Raw genomic sequence first — 20,869 nt, forward strand, 5'->3', positions numbered from 1 at the left:
CTGATAGGGGCCCCAAATCATCAGTCATCATGACACACAGCTGATTATAGCAGTCTTTCTTCAACATGGAAAATTTCAGTTGCAGCCTGTTTGGCGTTTCTTTTTTGATTTTTTTCCTTTCAGTGACATCTGTTCTGCTTGCAGGAGATTTGAAGAGCCACATCGAGTTTCACTTTGGATATGTTTTAAATCGTTTCATGGTAAAGCTCGGGATTTGTTTTCATCTTTTGGATATTTTTGCACAAAAGCTGCTCTTATTTAGCATTAGTGCACCATCAATAAGTAATTTACAAGGACAAAAGCTTTATCCATTTGTCTTTTCCCATTGTTTTTAGCAGATGCACAATGTGATAAAAACACCATTACAAGTGCCTTCAAAACAAACCAGGCAAATTTACTCCCTCCACGTCTGTACTTGATGTTGAAGTTATTATTTCTTCCTTCCCAGTGTACAAGTGATATAAAAAGCGAGTGAATAGCTTGAGATAGCAAATCGAGGGAGTGATAGTCAGTCAGGGGCAACCGCAATGTTCTTTCCATCAGGATCTAGTCAATTTATCAGCAGAGAGATGTTATTAGCTTCAGAATAGCTGCAGCAAGAGCATGTAGGTATTTTCCTCTCCATCAGTCTCCTTTTATATTTTTAGATGTTCTTTATGTGAGTACAATGGCCTCAATATCAAACATTTTAAATGATGCTTGAAATACCAGTCACTTGACTTTGATGTCACAGGCAATTAAATCCAACCTTACCCTTTTCCATCGTTAATAACAGCAATCTTGCCTGACCTAGTGCCTAATTAATATGTGCTATTTGTCACGTTGCCTTGACACATGTATATCAAATTGGGGGGGTGGGGAGAGTGGCTGGAGGGGTGAAGAGGTGGCTTTAGAGCAGGGAGGGAGAGAACGGCGTGCTCACGCTTTCATTAGGTGGCGATGTAGCTCTCTGGCTGAGCTCTCCGTTTCCTATGCTGATGGTTTTGCAGCGTCACTTGGTTGTTGGGTCATTTGAGGATGTAAGGATGGCAACAAAGGTCAAAAAGGTGAGTCAAAGAGAAAAAATGTCAAAAACAGCATCCTTTCTGTACAGAAATTAGCTTATGACCAAGTCTAACTTTCACTTTTGTGATTATTTTAAACTTCTGGGTTTGTTCTTTTCTACAGATAAACTTCTGGGTCACAGTGTTGCACGAACAACACAAAACAAGCATCATTCGGTGAAGCAGGCCTTCCTCTTTCTCGTTTGTCCAAAGTTTTGTGCCTCAGAGGATATCATCATCCTTCGCTGGAGTTTGAATGTGGTAAAGCAGTGCCTATAATTAGGCGTGTATTTGTTGGTGTGTGTGTTGTGCACAAGTACATGTCTTGTCATTGCCAATTTCCACTTTGGCTCTGTGGGTGGGAGGGCAGCGCTGCAACACTGCAATAAAACCAATGATCCATGGTTGTTTAGATGTGACCAAGAAACTAAGTTGTCATCTTATCCTTAAACAAAAGGCCTGATGGTTTCAGGGGGGTGGAGCTGGAAACACTGTTGTACCAAAGTTACAGAGGTGCCTATGCAATTGGGTTGTTTGCTTTTTGGCCTCCTCTTTGGTGTCAGAAGTCTCAATAATCATAGATGTACAGTGAACATGTCTTTTCTCAGCCCCCCTGCGTACTTCTTTACTTTCTGTCTCAAACCTTCTGCCAAACTCTCACATCTGTGTTGCAACTGAATTGTCTCCTGGAGCCCTTGGAGTCATGGATTCACTTGTAAAGAATGCAGTTTTATTGGATGAACAGACTAATGTACCATGCAATGTAGTTGCACTAGCATTTTATGCCACATTGAAAGTGTCAATTAATTTGCATAATTCGAGTGAGCATATACTTCCTTTTTCCGAAGGCATGGCTAGGCATCTTAGCCCATCACGTCAGCTTCTTCTTTTTCTGATAAATTAATCATTCTTGCCACACAATTAATTACATTTATGACAGTATGAACCTTTTGTCCCACCCACCGGCCCAGGAGTTTTATTGTCAGGCTGCGACATCAGAGCGCTGCGATGAAACCCTGGTGATTTAGTGAACACCTTAAGAGAGAGCCTGCGCCTAGGGCTGAATAAAATTAATATTTTGTTTCCCATCTGGTGGAATCAGCAAAATTAATGAGGGAAGGAGGCCTGTAGCAACGCAGAATCCAGGGATCAATCTGCCTCTCTCCGCTGGCTTCGGCTCTATGCTGGAGGTGTGTGATGCTCGGAGGCTGGAGGGGTGGGGTTAAGGAGATACTGTTTCACACAGTTCTATAAGGTGGGCATCACCAGTGTAACTACTGTAAACAACTGATTACAGCAACGCCAGTCACTCCTCACAGTGTAACAGACAGCTCATTTTCTCCCTCTCCACCAGCTCGCTGATTCATGTTCAGTTGAGACTGCCACGCTGCCTCTCTGTGCCTTTGTCACTTGTTTACAGCTTCTAATTGAATTGCAGTGGGGCAAATGTTTTTGAGCTTGCTGGCGAGGAGCACTGGCACTAAAGTGACTTTGTGCTGTGGCAAAGCAAGGCTGGTGCAAAATGGCTCAGCATCGGGTCTGCATGTGGTTCTTGTCGCCATGGGGATAGATGGGGGTCAGAGCCGTTTCTGGTGCTGTCAAAAAAAGGAAGGGGGTTGGTGGTGTTACTCTTGATGTTTCTTTATTATTTACAGATGCAGATTTTCTCTTGTTGTCATGGGTTCTAGTTTTCTCAGTTTTCTTTTTATGCATTTTAATGTGGGTTTCTTTAAACACCTTGTATGGGTTTTTAGTGTTGCAATTCATCCATAAATAGTTAGTCTGCAGCAAATTGTGTCCCTCTTTTTTGCTGTTTGCAAATATTACTGAGAATAGATTTTAAGTAAATACCAAAAAAATGCACTTCTAGGTTTGCACAAAAAAGATTTTATTTCAAAATGTTTTGCAACTAGATGCACATTATTAGTGACATGAAATAGTAAAATCATCACAAGTTTATTTTTTTACTGCTAGTTTGAATATAGTTTTTGCTTTATATTTCTATCAAAAACATGAAATAAAATAAAATAAGACAGTAGCAGCAGTAGCACAACAGAATAGGCACACCCACTGTGTCACACAACCCGGGCACACTGTTTCCACCCTCTTTTGCCTCCGCACTCATTGTACATGGCAGTGCATGTCTGTGTCTATGCATGTGCATGAGCAGACCCCCCCCCTTGTCTGCCTTGTTTGATGCATGCAGCGTTTTGCCGCTTGGGGAAGGTGCTAGTCGTCTCTTTGAAGTATCACTTCAATTACAGGGTTTAACCCCACAGGTCAACGCTTGATTATTTACACAAAGCTGGTGTAATTCTGCTGGAAAGACTCTCTTTTGCCATGAATACAAAGCCGGCCTTCAGTTTAATGGAGTGAGTTTCACATCCACACTGGTACTGTTTTGACCTGTGTCTAATAGGGTTACATGATAGGACAGAATTAGCATGTTGTCTTGAAAAGTTTCGACTCTCCTCATGAACGGACGCAACGCCGTGGTGTTTATTTCATGTAGGCAAAATGCACATCCTACATTTCTAAAAATAATAAATCATATCAACGTGTCAGATGACTGGCATGTTTGTCATTGCACTAAAATTATTCCAATATACTTCCACAAATTTGTAGTTTTAACTTTAACCCCTTGACTTTTAGATTCCTTGCTTGCATTATAAATTACACTCGTTTAAAAACTGATTTTGTCTTAAAAAATGGCCCTGAATAATAGATTGTTTTGTTGATCAGTTTTCTGTTTACTTACCCTTTCAAAACCCCCTATTCTGTGTCCTCCCAGTTGGTGGCCCTTCAATTGACTTCTTGTTATTTTTTCATGAGGCGAAGTAGAGACGATGCCGAACGCCGCTATCGTTCCCCTTCTTAAATAATATAAACAAAAAGAAAAACAAGAATAAAAAATACTCTAAGTCATCTTCCCTGTTAGTTCATTCCAGTCTAGATGGCCCCTCGTTCGCTGGAGCATGATGCGTGCAGTGAAAATGTAAGGGTCCTCTTCTCTCCGTGGCCTTGTGCGCACCACCCCCCATAAAAGTTGCAGCTGCCAGCTCAGGTGGAAAAATGTTGCAGAGTAAAAGATGTATTCAATAAATAGAGCGGGCCAGCATGGGGCCTGGGGAAAGTGTGCATGAGACGAAGGTTTGGAGAGTGGAATAATGGAAGAGAAGGTAGATGGGGCATGAGTGTACATTAAACAGCAGTGCTTGACGCCTGCGAGAAAAAGCATACCGCTGGGAATATAACTCTTAACTAGCATTGTCTCCTTTCAATTTAAAGGATGAACAAGAGCTGTCATCTATATCATTTGTTCCTTTTAAAGATGAATTTTACTATTCATTGCTGCACATTATGTCACTAATCAAATCTTTCTTTTTAATTTTATTTGTGTTCTCTTGGCACCATATCAGCACATCTTTCTGTTCCTCATTGGATCACATAGAGCTTGATATATTTGCATATAGCCTGAAATTGTGAGTTTTAATGGCATTTGCAAATCGACTTTTTTCTTAATTAAATGTTAGGAGCTAAATGGGGATTCCTTTAGGCAGAAAATACTTTAGACATGACTATAAAGTGGTTTAAGGTCAAAAAAGGAAACATTTTAGAATACTGCCATTTTTCTGCAGCAGTGGCAGAAAAATCTTGTTCAGTGTTTTCATGTGCTTCCTTTGAATCAAATATTTCTGTTGCAACTAAAAATGTAACAAAAACGTTGTTCTAAACAACTAAGATATGAATTCACAAGGTAAATTGAAAATCTAAGCTTAATGAGTTTGGCAATGAAATTGTTCAAAATATTTGTTCAAAACATTCCTGCTGACAGAAATTTGTATTTTCAATGAATGTGTTACCCTGGATCTGCATAAAAAATGTGACCACAACTACTAGTTCAGCAAGTCTGCCCTTTCATCCTCTAAATATTTGTCTTTCTGTCTGTCTTAAAAGATGGTGGGTTGAAGCTATTGCCTCTATAATATGGAATTATATGACCTTTGCTGCAGTGGTCTCCAGCATATCTCAAGCCACAGATCGGTTCAAATTCTGAATTATTTACTTTTTAGGATACAGCCCATATGAGTAGGAAGTTGGCGTTCCCTAAAAATTTGAGGGGAAAGTGAACCTTCATCTTCTGTAAAATATCTGCAACTGCATTAAACTTAATATGTACATTAGCTTTCATGTAAAAGTCATTAAAATGTGACACAGATTGAACCTTAACCGTTAAAATCAAAGCTAAAACATAGAGCAAACTTTAGCCTCAACTGACTTTAAAAGTGAAGCAGGAAATACAACAACATAAAATGATAAAAATCGCCACAAAAACGGGTACTTTCTAAATCAAATCAAATCAACCTTTATTTATGTGGCACTTTTATATATAAATCAAACTTGAATCCACCAGGTCTGCAACTTTTCTTGCAAGTTTCCTGTAGCATTAGAGACTCTTTGTGAAATTGTAGAGCTGGTCGCCACATATTATGCAGAGCAGGCTTGGGAACAGCTGTTGCAATGAATTTATATTTTGAGCAAAGACTCCTGGTTTTATGTGTAAAATAAAATGTTGTAACACCCCTGTCTAGGGGCTTGTAAAAGGATGTAACATAAAGGTAAAAAAGAAAAACTAAATTCAACAATGACTCAAAAACTCTCCTGACACCCAGGCTGAAATTAAGCTGGGAATTTATTTACAATGAAAAAAACTCAAAAACTATACAAAAACTACCAAACCAAATCACAAGGACCAAAGCCTCTAACAATATCTATCAATAGCCGTAGCATCGCGTTAGGGGTTGAAAAGTTACGGTGAAAAAATGTAAACACTGGAGCTCCGGTGTAAAATCTAAACATTTTTGTTTATATTCTTTTTAAAAGGAATAAAATGATTACCCGTTTTGCCCGTCTTAAGCTCATGTTGCACTCTAAATCGTTTATTCAAATGAAAAAGCTTTAATAAAAGGTGCCACAATTCTGAAAACTGGTAGAACGTACGTTTCCAGCCAATAATGTACTGCCGCCATCTTGGCGACAGAACATACATCTTTCAGAGCATTTTTTTTTAAACATTTGGAGCATTTGCAGCTTCTGACAGCACCAATTGTCTCTAATCAAAGCTGTAACAGCCTGATTAGAGCCAGTCCTGCCACCCGCCATATTACTTTTCTTTTTAATTAGAACGTCCTTTTTTAACTAAGGAAAAAGAAGTGTAGAAATTTGTGGAAGTCAGTTGGCTACATGTTTTTTTTAATGGCATCATTTTAAGATCCAGGATACTAGAACAGCCAGCAAACACAAGAATAAATATAATGGAAAACAAACTGGTTCCATCAATAATTGATTATGAAGAGTGGCAGGGTTTTTTGTGATGTTGTAATGCAAGCATTAAAGCAGTTATAAATGAAGTTTGTCAAGTTTCCATGTCAATTTAGAAACCAAAGTCCATCAGGAAACAGGAAATGAGAGAGGTAGCTTAAAGGTCCTGAAAGTACATCTGTTTGACAGTAACCCAGCACCACCTAAATAATGTTTTTTTTATCTAGACTGGAAATTGAAAATCTACTTGAAACAATTTTTTAATGGTGTAACAAACTATTTTTCTGCATAAAAATCCATCATTTAAGAATTTCATTGTACCAAATGTGTATCACAACCTCTTCAAAGGGAGAGATGCACACCCCACTGTGACTCCATTACTTCATGTTTTGTCCTGTTTTAGACAGTTAATGTTGAAATTTGTTGTTTTCTTGTCAATAAACGTACACCATATAACTCATGGTTACCTTATCACGAGATAAGGGCACAAAGGAACCATGAGTTCCTGCAGAGTGAACAAACACGGAAAAAACGCCAGAAACGTCATCGGAAAAAGCTTCTCCGATATAAAAGAAAATTGATCTCCGAAGGTGTGAGTTCAATGAGACATAGACACGTCTTTCTGGAGTGAATGTTTTCTCTTACAGGAGTCGGACCTATAAAAAGACATCTGTGTACCTTTGTGTCTCACAGTGATGGTGATTACAGAGGATATTTAAGTCTAGATAAAAGATATCCTTTAATTTATTTCTAGCTGATATCCACCTGTCAGACCAAAGCTTGGCTATCAAGACGATAATGGTGCCTTTTAGCTGTCATCTCAACGCTCATGACCTCCTGTGATTCCTATTCAAAAGAAAAAGAGGTTCATAGCAAGCAATTTTCTCAGCTTATATATGATAACAGCTAAAATTCTTTCTAATCTTTTGTCATCGTTTTCATTACACAACAAAAAAAATTGTTCAGTTCAGTGAATAAAAAGGAATCAAGAGGTATCTTAGAAATGATTACAGTTGTCCAAACTATTATCCTTAGAAACACCAGAAAAATACAGTTTTTTTGTCTCCCACCTCTCATAACTTGAATAAGCTAAACAGGTGTCCCTCCGTGCTTTAAAAAGCAAGCTGGTCAGAAAATCTCCCTCATCGAAAACCCACAATGCTATGATGGCATATCTTTGTGTCACTGAAGCACTTTCATTATACCTCCTTCTGTCTATCTCATACAAGACATCAATTTGAAGATATGATGTATCAAAGTGTGGAAAATGTCACATTTTCTCCATAGGGCCGTGCCCGTGTTTCTCTTTTCGTGGCCCGGATAAAAGAAGTAGCCACGGCATGCGGCTCCTCCATCTCGCCGTACCCCACGGAGACATTGGAGTGTAAGATGACTCTCCCTCCATGCTGTGTACACAAAAAGCAGAATTGATGCATATGTTCCCGGGATCCCATCACACGTTTTTCCAAACCGGTAAACACACAGCAAAAATTACTCAATTGACAACATCTGCTATACTTCAATAATTCAATGCATCTGAATGTTTTATACGTAAACTGTGTTTTCCTCAGAAGGGAGGAAGTGGAGGCTGTCATAAACAAGTAACACTTTTTATTTGACCTCAAAAAAACCTATTGATTATTATTATTATTATTTTTATAATAGGATATCAAAGAAAGTGTTGTTTCTAACTTGTTATCACAGGATGAATTGGCTTGACATTACTTTTTTTTTCTTTGTTTAGAACCGAATGGCTCATCTTTGCTAAAATTGAATGATGCCTGTATCCCCGCACATTACAGTGGCTGCCATTAAAGCCTGAGGATGATAGCCTAATAGGATCAACAATGAGGCAACGACCATTTCAGTCATGCAGCCATCCTTTATTAACACGTCCATATCTCTGATATCCTCAAAAGATATCATGGAGAAAAAAGTTAACAGCCTAAACCCTGAGCTCCTCTATCTCCCGAATGCAATGCACCATCATTTGCTGTTCTTTTCCTGCCCCTGTGACTGATTATCATTACCTTTTCTTGCAAATACCATGCTCATTACGTATAGTGTACAGCCAAAACATTAGTAGAAGGAGCCTATCTCTCTCCCATGAAGGGAGAAGAGAGGAGAAGAGCTATGGAGGCAGATTTTCCCCTAGCCTCAGCAGCCAGCCCTGGCGCGCTTAGCTATTAACCACAATGAACATGGGCTTTGTTATTAACATCTGTTCATCAGGGATCGGGCCCAGGCCTAATCACCCCTCACACCTTCTGTTTCTGCACAAGAAGAGAGGCAATCAAGGGCATCATTTGGCAGCTGGCTGAAACTACTAATGCCTTTCTCCTACTCTGCTCACCGCCCCCCCATTCTCCTCCATCGCCTTTTCGCTCTTCACCGCCATCATTTTTTCTCCCCTTATCCTCAGAAACTGTTTCTCTCCCATCTTATGGGATTATGTTATCGGAGGATACACACATGCAGACAAACAAACACACACGGGCTAACACACGCAAGAAGCCAGAGGGGTCGACCTCCGATAGCGGTGAGACGGTAGCTTTGCTGATGGCTGTAACGGTCCGGCGCCGTGGGTGGCTCATGTGAACTCAACCTCGTCTCAGCCTCTTTGGTGTGCTCCTCCCACTGCATGGCAGATGTTCATGTCAGCCCCAGAAAACTGCGTCCAGTTTGGGTGCTAAAGAAAAGGAAGACGCAGGAACAGATAGAGAGAAAGATGTGGGAGCTGACAATGCAAGAGATGAAAGCTGGATTGACAGATTAGCAGTGAGAGCCTGCTATACATCAAAGGGCAATAACCCCCATTCTGTAGATGCCTCAGCAATAATAAGTCTTATTTTTTTATTTACTTTAGCAGTCTTTTTTATTTTCTTTGCATCTATGTGTGGCTGAGTCCATATGATATGTATTTTTCTTCTGCGACTCATGCCAGAGTTTGCAGCATTTGTTGCCTTTGGATTAATCCCATTGTCAGCTCTGTCGAGTCTCCTTCTGTTACCCACAGGAAAGGAGGACCGGGGCATCTGTGCCGGGGCTGGCTATGTCTAAATCAGCACTCGTTGTCGACATGCAGCACGGATGTATACGTGTACACACACAGACACACACATTTTTCTCTCTTTATAGTCTGCTTCCAACTGAGAACAACATGTCCTTTTCTGTCTCAGTAGAAGGGTTTCTCAGCACAAAGCCTTTTCATGTGTGGATGCGGCTCAGTGATGACTGACACATTCTGTCAGCTTACGATGAGGTTTAGTTTGTTTGTTTGTTTTTGCTGGAAAAGAAAAGGTTGATTACTCCTACTGTGTGTCTGTGTTTCAATCACTAAAACTCTTCCTATAGTTGTCCAAAAGAGGTTAATTGATTACAGACAAGCGTTGTTTATTTGTTTTTGTTGCCTTTAGTTGATTTTTTTTTTAAATTGCATTAATTGATTGCTCCAGGTTCGAGCTCCGCCCCCTTTATTTGCCATCATCACACCTGTTTCCTAACAATGGATTACTCCTAAGTCCATCTCAACAGTTTGATTTGCTTTTTTGTGTGAGATCCTTTTTGTCCCTCATATTTCTGGGTTTTGACGTCATGCATGTCATTTCTCTAAACCATTTTTCCTCCTTGACACTTTTGCACTCAAAAACCTAAAACATTGCAGCTGGTATGGGATGAAGGCTGGAGGTCAAAGCCTAAGCCATTTTTATGCGACTGTCAATGTAACTCTAGAGATTTTTAAATGTTTTATTTTAAACAATGGAACAACATTAAATGTTAGTGTTATTTGATGGTTATGCAAATACATCTTAAAAATGCTTCAGTTTACTTAATTTATCAAGTCTTAACCAAAGCCGTTTCAAGACAACCCAAACAGAAACATAGAAAAATAACCAAATTATAACCCTGGTATTTACATAAAAAGGAAATTGCTGTCCCTACAATATTAAGGTCCAACTGCAATCATCTTTAGGACTACTGTAAAAGCATTTTTAGCGATCCTTTAAAATCAAAAACATGTGTCATCTTCTCGGAGATAAGTTATGCAGAGTGGTAGGAGTTCATCAGAAATTTGTCTCTAAGTTGTGCCAGCCCTTGCTTCTTGATACCCTTCTGTTTTCATGCTCTCCTACTAACTTACAGCCCCTCACAACCTCAGGGTAACATTGGTGGTGCAACAAAATGGTGAGCAATATTGGAGCTATCCAGCCGCACAGTTTTGACCCCGATGCCACTTTGGACAAGGAAAATGAAGATGTAAATGGATCTATTTGTCTGCAAGTGGGTGCATCAGAATGAAGCGGAGCAGCGAGCTTGTGGACTGCCGATTGTAGCTTCTACATCACTCCTACAAGCTTTTCTGACAGCATTTTTTTCATCTGCTCCTGACTCACAACACTTTGAAAAAAGAAATAATCAAAAATCAAATTTTGAGCATAAGTTCTTTTACATGTGTCCTCAATCATGAGAAAAATGCTATAAGAACATGTTAAAAACATCAAAAACACAATTTTCATTGAAGCGAGACTTGAAAGTAGCCTACAAAGGGGGTGACATGTAAGGGATGAATGATTAGTTGAACCAAAGTCAGTGAAGGTGGTCTGATGTGGTCACAATGAACAAGAAAAGCAACCAACACAAAAAAACACAGAAACCCAATGGAGCTTCTACTTCAGGTAAATGGATGTAGAGACGAGTTAGCAATCTCGACAATGACACATACATACATGGAGTGTAAAGAGAGAAGCGGGAAGCTGGCCAGTTCTTCCCAGGTCAATCCTCAACAGCCCAGTTCCACAGCAGTATGACTAATTAAAAAGTAATAAAAACAGCACTGTCTCACTGATTTTTTTTTTTTTGTCATTTTGTACTTACAAAAGTATTGCTCTTTTAAAAAAACAAAAATTGAAATGAGCAGTATTGGCTCAGGGGTTTTTCACATGTCACACAGTCATGAAGATAACTAGTAAAGTCACAACCGATTTTGAAACCTGGGGAATTTTGAAAACTTAAACCTGCATCACTTTATAATTTTATACTTGAAAAATTGATTTATTATGAAATTATAAAGTGGTAACTTATATGGAGCTCAAACCTGCCTTGGCTGTAGAGTCAGTTGGGATGGGCTCCAGCAAGCCCTGTGACCCTTCAAAATAGGTGTAGATTTTGGATGAACTAGTGATAGATGCAGTAAAAAAAAGTGGACATGAAAAGGCTTGAGCTCAAGTTTTAAACTCCTATTTGAAGATCAATATCAGTATCTGTGTAGAGTATAAGTTACAAGCTAACCTAAAGTATTTTCTTACTCCTCTAATGTTTTGTTACTTGTATTTAGGTTGCTTCTTTGTGTCACCGTTCAAAGTTCTGCTCCACTACATTTAAATGCCAACTGTGGAAAGCAAACGTGTATACTATTTAGTATAAAACAACTGAAGCGAGGGCTTACGACCAGCTGAACAGACCTGATGCTTTACTGCTGCACTCACAGCTGCTTTCTTCACTGACGCACGCAGAAATGAACACATAGCAAGAAGGAGAATGTTTGCTGTACTTTACACAAATGTAATGTCTTGAACTATAAAAAAGTTCCAGCAGAAGCTCCTTCAATCGTATTGAGGCATTTTGGGTGGTGGTGAAATGGGTTTACATGGTCGAAAACCTAAGTGGGGCCTTAAAGGCAATGTCTTTTTTTGGCTCACTTTTTTCTTGTCTGGTCATAAATCCAAGTTAGGTCTTAGGTTTTTAATGTAGTGGACCTGGAGTCCTTCCCTCTGTAAAAACAGTTCCTGGGATAGACTGCTTCACCCTCTCTGAGAGAAAACAACATTTTGTAGCTCTGTCTATCCTGCTGCTGTCAGGCTCTACAACAAGCACTGCTGACAGAACCACTGGGCCCCAAACACAGTCACCAAAATTCCCAACTCAAGCATATTGATTACAATAGTATACATCTCTACATGTTATTCACTTTTCACATGACTAATATGTAGGTATTTTTCTTATTCTTTTTACTTTTCAAATATTTCTGCACATTTCTGTAGCTGTTCCAGCAAAACAATTCATCCATGGTTGGACTGATAGTTAGGTTCATATTCCTACCCTTGGAGGACACTAAATACATTAATTTTGTCCATATGGCCACCCATTCACCAGAATAATAAAATATACAAAAGATAGAACATATTACAATATCATCACAACAAGCTAGTGAGAGAGTTGGTAAACTGATAGCTCAGTTATAGGTGATGGGAAGGGTGGTTGGGGTTGCTCCACCCCACCAGTCCTGCCAACAACTCAGAGGCAATGAAATACTGCTGCTCTGCAGAAACTATATCCAAAAAAAAACAACTTTTTTTTTTTACATTTATGCTAAAAACAGCATAGTCATAGTTAAGACCACTTGAATACTTAAAACAGCTCAAAAGGTGATTGCAGCGAATCTTTAATTTACTTCATAAGACATTAAAGTGGCCTTAACACCTTCATGCCGTATGCCGCTAATTTGCAACAAACCATTTATTGGGGTGTCATATTATCGCATTAATTGCTATTAACTAATTACAGACAAATGAGCGTGTTCTTTTCTTTTAAAATCAGGTGAATCTAATTTTTAATCTATAACTATAATTATCTTTTTAAATATAAACAACAAGGGTCCAACTGTTGACTTGCACGAACGTTTTCTTTGAACTCGGCTAAAAACGCATCTTAAATTGCTCCCAGGTCTTGGTGTCTGTGTATGCGGCACACTCTTTGTCGCTGCTGTGACATGGTCCATGTGCGACTTCGTAGTTCATAACAGAGCTAACCCCGAAACAAAAGCCATAATGCCACAGCTATCATCCATTGTGTAAGGGAGTAAGGGAGAAAGCCCGACGAGGTGTTTGTTAATTTGTGGCCACTGGTCAAAATTTTTTAGATTGCACTGAAAAATGTTACTACTGTTAAATTAGGGCACTGTGACCCAGATGTTTTGTTCCTGTTTTCTTTCCCCTAATTGTTTGAGATTGAAAAGAATCCCCCTTGGTGGTCTAAAAGTACAGGTTAAAAGTCTGTTATAATAAAAAACCTTCAGAAAGCCACTTTTTTAGTTATTTCCTGATCTTTTACTAAAATACAATATCACTAATTTAAATGAAAAAAACTCAAAATGAGGCTTTTCACAACAATTATTTGGCATGATTGAAAATAGATTAATTAGATTAATTAATTAGACTTCGTGATTAATTAGTTACATTAAAAAAGTAATTGCATGCCAGCACTAATCATTCAATCCAGGACTCCACCTGATTTAGCATTACCTTGAACAGAAAGAAAAAAAAACAACTGAAGAATGTATGTTTTTTGTATAATTGGAAATACACTCAGGAATTTCTTCACTTGTATTTATTGCATCACTAAGGATCCATGTCATTGAGCAAAAGTACACTGAATTTGAAATCCAGGAATTTTGCTGGTACAGAAGTGGAACAGCATACCTCAAGAGTTCAAGTAACATTTGTTGCCCCAAAAACTCTGATACAACAGCAAAAGGTTTATTCCAATTTGATTTTTTTATGCAAAAGCAAAATTACTTCATTACATCTTCAAGCTATACGTAATGTTTTTCAAATTATTGATTTCATGATTGCTTTTTATAATAAAAAGTGTTTTCTATGTTTTAAGCCATTTTAAATACCTCTGTTTTCTTACCATGAAGGTTTCACATCATATTCATATTATTGCAAATAAAGATTTTACATGGGTTTCAACAATTACATGACTGTTCTGCTTCAGATTGGTCTGCATTTAAAAAGTATGTTCATTCATTGTTTTAAAGCAACAATTTTTAGGTATTCATCTGCATAAAATGATTTCTTGACTGCGTTCCTCACTCTGTGTGACACTACTGTGAGCATGGTTTGCCTAATTAGCCCATTAGCAGGTCCAAACTGTTGCTTTTAATGAGGTATCAGGTACTTAAGGTCATCCCTGGTCCTCTGACTTGTGTACACACCTATGTGGGCATTTTTCTCTTCCCCTCTGATTCCTGATTTTCTTTCTATTTAATTGAAATTGTTGGCTCAGTTAGTCTGTCTTTGTGCAGCAGCATGACTGCAAATAATAGTGACCTTTGGAGACTGCCATGTCTTCATGGAGAGAACTGCCATTAAAAGAAAATAAATCTTGTTGCACTTTTCTTTGTGAATATCAATACATTACCCGAGGATACTTACAATATAGGATCATTTGGAGAATTGGCTCAGAATGACCCATTTCTTTCCTTTCCACAGTCATACCACCTTATTTTTGTCTGTAATTCATATTTGCTTCCTCCATTCACCCACTTTTTCCATTTCAAGCCACAGGGGTCAAAGATAACGCACACGGTTGACGTTAGTCAACAATAGCTTTTTGGTCATGGCTCACAACGTCCACACTTTGCTTCTAAAGACAAGGTCCGTCAATTTTATTGTTTAAAAGTCATTCTGCCCAGCCGTTATGACTCCATTTTCTTTCATTTCTTGACCTAACTACCCGTTCAGTTCTCGTTTCTCTCCCACTCGATGGTTTCGGTGTGTATGCATTCACCACGCACGAGCTCTCTCATTTCCAGAGTTCCCCTCATTGTCATCTCATTCCTCACGGACACTCAGGTTTCTGTAATGACGCATGGTCAACCATTACCTTCGTAACACAATTGTCTGTCTAAGATATTTGCCAATATACAGATTGAGATTTTCACCTTGATGTCACCTAGGCTTGTCATTTTGGGATTATTTATATCCATCAGAAGACTTTTACCAGGCTGCGGCTTAGAGAGCACACACAGCCAGCAAAAGTAAACTGCCACCCACCTAAATACCAGTGATTTAAGGAAAGGAAGCATGCCCACAGTGGAAATGACACCAGAGGAACTGGTCGAGGCCCATACAGCCAGGGGAGTGCAAGTGTCCCTCCTCTGCCAAAGTAAAAACAGTGAGGTGCTAAATACCTTCCATCCCAGCAGTGGCAGGGGGCTTACAATGCCATTAGAAAAAGTGTGGAGGCCCACTTGGTGTGTCAATTCTTCAGGCTGGTCTAACTATAAGAGTCTGTGCCTGCAAGGATGCTGTAGTTGCGCCAGTGGGACAGGGAGGCGGGGTCGATGCGCGATAAATTATACATGCAGGGTTACCGGGGACAGACGCCGGCGTGGAGGATGTTCTGTGTTATGCCTGACACGCGAAAGCACTGTGTTGGAAAAGGCACTTGAAAGACACACAGTTAGAGGCACACCGTTGCATGAGAGTGAAAAGAAAAGTAGACCGGGCCTCGATGGGTTAAATGGCCATGTCCCCCCTGTGTTGAGAGGGAATGTGCTCTTGTGCTGTGAGCAATCGCTTCCTCTCTCAGGGCTCCAGCATGGGGTCGGACTGGTGGCTGTTAGCTAGAGATGGATAATTCCTCACCCTGACTCTGCCAACAAGTATAGTGCACTAGCAGGAAACAACCTGAACATTCATTCAAATGTGAGTAACGCTGCTGTGTGTGTAAGAGAAGAAAAAGCACAGCGACGTATCGCGATTGTTAAGCCAAGACTCTGAGGACCTTTTGTTTAGGAGGAAATCTCAGGATGAAAGTAATGTGATCTCTGAAAGGTCAGATGAGCCTTGAAATGATCAGCGAATCAAAGCAGAACAAACACAGCTTTACATCATGTCAGTGGCAGAAAAGTACTAAAACACAGGAGTGTGTAACTTGCAAGAACAAACTGCTTTTTCAGATTGCAAGAAGTTAATGTGGTGTTTTTTGAGAAAATATGTCAGAATATTTAAAAAAAAAAGTATCTTTATGTTATTAGGAAACATAAAAGTTCTCAATACTGTCTAAAATGTTGCAGGCTGGTGATACAGACTGTCCGTTTTTATCAAAATCCCACAATTCAGTCAGAACAACTATTCCAGTGTGTGGTAATAAGATACTCAAAGATGGAAAAGGCCTGTTAAAGAAAAATAGTTCACAAGAAAGACTAGTAATAATAATTCAGAGTTAATGTTTGAGATCCAAGCATGGGAAGATGTTAAAAAGTACTGTATTCCAATCAAAATGATAGTGTGGGAACTGAAGCTGATACCAATTAAAGGCAAAACAGATGCATTTACAATGAATTATTCAGGCATAAAAGTGTCTGAAACAAAAACCTGAAGCTCAAGCTCTTACTATTTAAAATTACACTTACACAATACGTGTTTATTGTGTTACCCGTTTAACCATTTACCAATAGAGCTTCAGCTCCAGTGTTGGAATTCTTTCGACTATTGTAACTCTGCAACACTGCTGTAAATAAGCAACACTTTACAGTAGTGAAGTGCTTATGCAATCAACGTAAATCAGCTGATACTGTTGGCTAAGTGCCGTTATGCAACAAAAATGGGGGCAAAGCTGCTTTACTCCGCATCAGAGTCAATTGATTTACATTGATCGTGTAAACAGTTAAAGAGTTACAGCAGATCTGCGACCACTCTGGTGTTAAAGGGTAAATCCAGTTATGAGTCAGCGTGGGAGCTTGATCCAATCCCAACCTCAAAGGCATTTATTTTGAGAGATTCCTAACATTAAATCAGCAACAGAATCCAGTACCTTGCATAACAAAGGCAATTTGCTTTAGAGGTGTGTTTTCATGCAAAACAGGATTTCTCAGACTTTTCTTAGATTCCATCCACTCCATCTATCCAAAATCAAGGAAATCAGGAGAAAAAAGCGATGCACTGCTGTGGATGGAGGAAAAAAAACAGTGAAAACAGTCACCAAATGAAATAGGCTTTCTCCCCACTATCTTTATGGTTTTATTTCTATTTATTTGTGGTTGCTATAGAAACCCTAGTCCCATCAAGCAGGTGGGTGTGTATGTTTCCAATTGCTCTGTATTTCTGGAGTAACTGGTTACTGTTGCAGCAGTAGTCTGAGTTTTTGGCCATTCACAACAAGCTGAGACTGTCCTGTTTTGACACTGAAGAATAAATCTGAGCAGCTTCACCAACACAGCAGTATCCTGTCTGTTACCGAAAACATGCCAGCCTAACCAGGAGTAAAGCCAGACCAACCATAGTTTAAACCCTTGTACAGGAAAGGAATGGTCTTCATCTGAGCCACACAAAACACAACTGGCTTTTTTTTGTAAGAAAACGTTTGATTTTTGTCTTGGTAATTTGCTATGGGATTCAGAAACATGTTTGTCTTGGAAATCATTTGTTCTGTACGGCGGTGGTTATGCAGGGTACTAAAAGTGAAGGAAAACAAGCCAAAGGTCTGACCTTCAGGTGAATAGACAATACAAATTCAACTATTTTGACCAGTCTGCTTTTATAAGTCATGAAAAAAAGAAAAAGGACATAAAGAAAACCTAAGCTGTAATCTGTCCCAAATCAAATGGTGGAAATTCCCAAATTACTTATGCAAACTTGCTCAGATGTCTCTTCCAACGTAAATCCGAAAAAGCTTTTTTATTTTCCGATGAGCATTTTTACGTAATATAGTGTTTGGGTAATCAGTCTAGATGTGGTTTTAGAAAAGGTAAAGCGTTTCTCCTCAGGTAATGGATGGCGACCATACGAACAACTGCACTTCACATTTTCAAACATGGTTAAAGAATGGAGGTCACCCTTAAAAACTCAGCACAAAGGGTGGACTGATCCTGGGGTGTTGACTTTAACATGATGTGTGCCTCCCCTCCACAGCCTTCAGAGTCCAGAGAAACGTATCTGAAATGAGTTTTTCCCAGCATGTGGAGGTTCAAACGGGTCCCAAACCAGAGGCACCTCAGGAGGGATCAGATGGCTGCTGCCTTCAGGCCTGGCCATAGTTTGACCCACATCAAAAAAGAGGGGAAAGGAAAAAACACAGACCAGTAACAGACCATTTCTACTCACCCCCCATGTAAAAAAAAACACTCAAGAAAATGTGTGTCTATAAAGGTATGGATCTGGGTGTAAATGGTGTGACCCATGTGTCCATGAATGATAACAAGCTGCATTTAAAGGTGCAGATGCTCCAAAAAACTCGAACCATGACTTCTGTAAACACACAAACGACACCCTTATGGCTTTTTTCCTTTGAGCTTTGGTGATGCGTCGCTGAACGTGTCAGTGCACCAACACGTGACCCGTGTGTGTGAAGCATTCGTCCTGTGAGGTCAAACCTCTGTATATTAGTGTGAATCTACATCAAAGAGCAAGGTTCAAGCTGATCTTTTACTACTTTAAAGTCAGACACACGTTAAATAAACTGTAGATGTTCTTATGTTAAGTATTAAAAAAAAACCTTTCCACAATTTAGTATTAGAAATAGGCTTTTTTAAATGTATGATTACATTCACATACAAAGTTCTAGAAGCATTTGTAAACTTTTGAGAAAAGGTCAGTCGTGTGATAGAACTCACACTACTGAGCTCCCAGCAGTCACTGATGACCACCAGCTGCTTGGGCCTTGTCCTTTGGTCAGTGACTGATGGGCCAAACTTGACCTTCCCTCTGAGCGACCAGGGGTTTGGAGCTGAGGGATTGAAAACATCCTCCCAGAGTGATGGCTGTCTCAGGAGCTGGAGACGCAGGGAACGCTGCCTCCTAACCAGGCACTCTGTTGTAGAAAAAGAGCCAGGGGTGGCATGCCACAAATGTCATCCATGCACCAGGCAGGCTCTAGGCTAAGGTTTGGAGGGAATATGTTAAATGAAATTCAAACCCCCACAATGCTCTGCGGCTCCATCATGGGCAGATTTCCAAACTGTGGGAGAAAGTCGAGCACAGAGAGTTGTGGCGTCCAGCAAAATAAAAAGGCGAAATTGGCTTGACACATATGAAGTTAAAAGGAGTCTCTCGTGATAGTCATGCTTTAAAAGCAGCATGAGAATATTATGGACACCCAGGTGATCAAATGCTGTTTTTGTCTCTCAGCAGAAGACCAGCTCAGCTTTTGTCTCCGTTCATCCTTTCCAAAGAGGACCCATGGTGGGTGTTTACGGTTCCATGCTTCCCTCCGCTTCCACATTCGTCTCTCGCCTGACGAGGTTGAGCGTTTGTTGTGGAATAAAAAGTGATACACAGCAAGTTCTAATAGCATAATGTAAGAACAAGCTACTTTGACACGAGGACTACATCAAGAGCCATTTAATGTCAACATTGACCAAAAAAAAAGCATCAGCTGATTCATGTAATGCAATATTTTATTTACTGTTGTAGCTTTATTGGGCACATGGGTGCAACATATTGTTGCCAGCCATTAGTCCTAGAATAATACTTGATATACATAAAATCTAACAGAAAGACATTGCCTTGAGTTGGCATCTATAAATTGCAGAGATATAGTGTCACCAGATAGAAGGCATATGGCCATGGTAGGACACAGCTCCTTGTAATTGAGCAGCAGAGCAAGCAGTCCATAAAGATGCCAAGACATGCTTAAATATTTATGTAGATGAATGGAGTAATAAATAAATGGTTAAATGAATAATGTCTCGACTAACGTGATAGCAATAGATACGTCATGTTTTATTTAGGACCCTTGAACCCATTTAAAGAGGGGGGAGGGCGTTATTCTAATGAGTGGTGTGTTTAAATTGCTTCTCATTAAAAGTGAGGAGGTGACACTTTCAGTTTGATCTTATCATCGTTTCTTTCCTGGAAATATATTTTCCAGGAAAGAAACAAAAATATTTTGTATCAATGTTTTCACTACCAATTTGTAGTAATTTTTTCTTGTTTTTAAGCAGGTAAGATTCAATGTTCTTCAATGATTCGTGTTGGAAATCTAGACTCAATAAGAACTTGATTAATGCTCGAGTCTTCTTTTTCCTTTATCTGAGAATGATACTTCCTCTGTCTTTACAGGCAGCTGAAAGTCATCTGGTGCTTTTCTTCTAACTGAAGGTATTGTGTGTCCATGGACTCATACTGAGCTTGACCAGATTGCTGTTTTGGCATGCCCTCTACAGGCCGATACTGGAACTGACACAGAGGGCAGGATGAAAACAGTCCTGAAGACCTAACTAAAGTGAACCACAAGCTACGATGAACTAAAAACAAACTTCATAAAGATGAAATACATCACTAGAAATCTCTTTTTCTTAAAAAAAAAAAGTCTATAAAAATGTATTATAATAAGAATAATAATCAGTTTGTGATGCTGTTTCATCCCCCTCAGAACCTTTGAAATACTTTCTTGAGTGGTCACAATGGGGGAAAATAGCATCAACAGCACAGACGAGGTGTCCCACTGTGCAGTCTGGACCACATCAGACATTAAGCTGTCCTCAGCACGCCACCAAGGTTTCACTTTTTGTCCTCTGAGTAAATTATACAATTTCATGCACCTAGCATCAACAATCGTCTTTAATAGATTTAAACTAAATCAAAAAAAAAAAAACAGTAAAAAAAAAGCTCATCTGACCAGCTGTGAGAATTTACTAAATGCTGTTTATTTTGGGATGCATCAACCTTAAAAATAATCCTGGTCGAGTTGTATGTATGTCTGCATTGATCATTTCC

The 20,869-nt window shown here is 39.4% G+C and overlaps 2 long non-coding RNA genes across 2 annotated transcripts in view; one reads left to right on the plus strand and one right to left on the minus strand.

Annotated features, from left to right (window-relative positions):
* Positions 1–901: 901 nt before the first annotated feature.
* LOC144988141 (uncharacterized) lies at positions 902–7,769 on the plus strand. The gene is made up of 3 exons (XR_013651957.1): positions 902–1,046; positions 1,168–1,304; positions 7,653–7,769. It is a non-coding gene; the product is annotated as an uncharacterized LOC144988141 (long non-coding RNA).
* LOC144988140 (uncharacterized) overlaps positions 7,633–20,869 on the minus strand; it is a 229,409-nt gene continuing 216,172 nt past the window's right edge. The window contains exons 3-4 of the long non-coding RNA XR_013651956.1: positions 8,894–9,054; positions 7,633–7,771 (exon numbers count right to left, since the gene is read on the minus strand). This is a non-coding gene — a long non-coding RNA (uncharacterized LOC144988140). The remainder of the gene's footprint in view (positions 7,772–8,893; positions 9,055–20,869) is intronic.

This window comes from Oryzias latipes, chromosome 20 (assembly GCF_053564925.1).
Source record: "Oryzias latipes strain Hd-rR chromosome 20, Olatipes_Hd-rR_3.1".
Lineage (NCBI taxonomy): Eukaryota > Metazoa > Chordata > Actinopteri > Beloniformes > Adrianichthyidae > Oryzias > Oryzias latipes.